We start from the raw sequence: 3,053 nt of genomic DNA, 5'->3' as shown, positions 1-3,053 counted from the left end.
AGATCATATCTTGAAATGACATAAAATGATAACTTTCATCATTGCATCTACCTTTCAAGTTTTAGTAGTAATTTAATTTACAGAAGTCACATGTAATAAAATGAGTACATGATTTCAAATCATAAATTATGCGAGATACCTTTTTTGTTAATTATAAGGTGCAAGCAAGGAATATCCTTATGCAATCTCAGGAACCATGTTTGTCCTCTATCAAGCATTTCTTTTTCATTAGGTTCTACAAAAGCATTTGGATAACAGAACCATAAAAAAAAACAAATTTCCTTTCCAACTTCTGCATAATTGTTTCAATAAAAATAGATAAGACATCTATTTGTAAAGCAAATATGCATTAAAAATACAAAGTAAATAATTTCTTCCGTAATATTCCATGTTTTCGAGAGGAAATAATGTCATTTCTAAATTATTCCAATACAAAAGGCCCATCGCACATACCCAATAATATCAGTATCAATTTTGCTTTTTGTTCTTTTTTTCCACGTGTGTATCTAATATATGTCACTTGCACAAATATTTAGCCGAATTCCAATCAGATAGTAACTGATTGTCAAATTTAATTGAACAAATCATGAACATTTTTGCACAAATATCTAAAAGCTTTTTCTCTTTCTACAATCAACCGGTTCTTCTCATTTCACTCGTTCTAAAATATGCATTATCTCAAAAAAAAATTACTAAACCACAAAAAAAGAGCAAATTAAATATAATTTATATAAATATAAGCAAGAAGAAAAATAAGTCTGGCAAGCTTCAGTTCTATATGAGGAAATTCAAATTATTAGCCTTATTAGCTACTCTAATAAGCACCCAACCCCAATCTAGTTCAACAAAATACTATCTTAATTAGGAATATGAAAGCTAATCAAATTTAATTAAGCATAAAAGCAGAGTTTGTTACATACAGAAAGTATATATATAAGAGGAAATAGGAAATATAAAAGCATATATACTCCTACTACTGCATGTGGACAGTACACTTAATGTGAAACAGAGGAAAATACATAATCGGTGGCATTCTGAATTAAGTAATTTCCACACAGAAATTAAAATTTCACTAATTAATCAAGATCCATATTATGTATAGTTATGAGCAGTGAAATTAAGTAAAGGTGATATTGGGTCAGAGAGAGGGAGAATGAAGAGGTACGAACCAGGGATCGCTGGAATATTCGAAGAGCTTGCCTTTGGTAGAGAAGATGATTAGTGCGACTTCGGCATCGCATAGCACTGATATTTCGTTTGCCTTCTTCAGCAAACGTACCTATCTACCTATCCTCTGTAACATTGAATCTCCTTCAATCTCCTTATATTCAGCGCATTAAACCTCCTCTGAGAAAATCAATAAACACATCAATAAATTAAACTTTCTTCTTAATTAATTGAATGGTTTAAGCGAAAGGAAACTAACCAAATCGCCTTCAATGACGTATTTGGAGACTTCATCTCTAAGAGTGATGAGATCCTCTTCGCTGAGATCCTTAGTGACCTTGTTGTCCATGCTTATATTGCAGAGAATCTTGCGAGCTCTGCTCCTTCCGATTCCATGGATGTACTGCAGCGAGAACTCAATTCTCTTGTTGTTCGGAATCTCCACTCCGCCAACTCGAGCGAATTCTATGCTTAACTCTCTCACCTGAGCACACAAATTCGAAGAAAATATAAGCAATAAGAAAAATTATTTATAAATATAATTTATATAAATATAAGCAAGAAGAAAATTTATTTAACTTAATTTTCTTGTAGACGTTCTGAACTCATTTCTGTTTCCCTAACTGCGATGCAATCTCAGATCAAAATCCAGCTGGATACTCAATTAATCTCTTATCAATTTCCCTCTTATCAAACAAATCCTAATAGACTATTTTGTCTTGCAATCTATATATCCATATGGAAGGTTGTAATTATGTACCTGTGGGGTAAGTACTCAAGGCAACTCCATGTAGCATATGAACCCATTGAGACTCCAATGACATTGAACTGTGGCCCTAACTCTAACTGATCAGCAGATATATGCCTAGTTCATCTATTAGTTCCTGTATATATGTATATATACACGTTGAGTAACCTTATTCAGCATATGAATATCTTAATTGTATAGTACTACTATTCTGTTTAAGTTGAAAGGGAATGAGTAATTGTACTTGGGGTGCGAGAAAGTTCATCTCTTTGGAGCTTCCAAAACCATGGACAATGATGATATTGTACTTTGCCACATCCTTAGAAACCCCTCTCTCAAGATAAGCCAGGTGCTTCCCATCTCTGAGTTTAATCCTTGATGAAATCATAGCAAAATCATCTTGGTTTGGAGAAACAACCTTAGTCCCCTGAAACAAAAACCCAACAACATATATAATATTGAAACCATTAAGAATGAACAAATCTTATCAGTGTTTACCTGACAGAAACCTCTGCAGAGTTGTTTTGTCTGAGATTATGATGGTTTCTTATCACTGAACAATAGTTTAAGGTGATGTCCGAATCTTTTCATCTGTTTTTGATGACTTAGTAGATCCAAGCTATGCTTTTTATTTCTGTGTGCACATCAAATATGAATGGAATGAAAACTGAATTTGGTTCATTTTGTTTGTTTAAATCAGAGAAAATCAAACAAAAAGCAATCGGATCGTGGAATTCATGAATTGTTGCGATATGATGAAGGAAAACGAACAAAAAGTAGACCTTTTGACAACGAAAATGCAATATGACACTCAGACACAACCAATCCTTAAAAGCTTAAATTAAATAAAATGAAAGCACTTGCAAAGGATAAAAAACCAAAGAATCAGAGAAACAGAATAAGCACGAATACAAATTAAGCTCTTTGCCCTAACACATGACTCAAGTAACACAATAAGCACGAATAAGCTACAACAGAACAACAACCCACGCTACTTACCCGAATTGGCTAATCGGCTAATCGGCTATGTTCAACTCGCCTTTTCAATTTCCGACTTTGACTACTTGAGCTGCAACCAACGAAATTAGGTTAGTTTCCTTGGCGTTAAATTGAATGAAACAACAAAAATGAAGAAGAA

The 3,053-nt window shown here is 33.2% G+C and overlaps 1 pseudogene; it reads right to left on the bottom strand.

Moving 5' to 3' along the window:
* Positions 1-1,287: 1,287 nt before the first annotated feature.
* On the bottom strand, positions 1,288-2,654 carry LOC112757041 (uncharacterized; annotated as a pseudogene).
* Positions 2,655-3,053: the final 399 nt, after the last annotated feature.

This window comes from Arachis hypogaea, chromosome 16, assembly GCF_003086295.3.
Source record: "Arachis hypogaea cultivar Tifrunner chromosome 16, arahy.Tifrunner.gnm2.J5K5, whole genome shotgun sequence".
NCBI lineage: Eukaryota > Viridiplantae > Streptophyta > Magnoliopsida > Fabales > Fabaceae > Arachis > Arachis hypogaea.
This window is presented reverse-complemented; position numbering and strand designations above follow the sequence as displayed.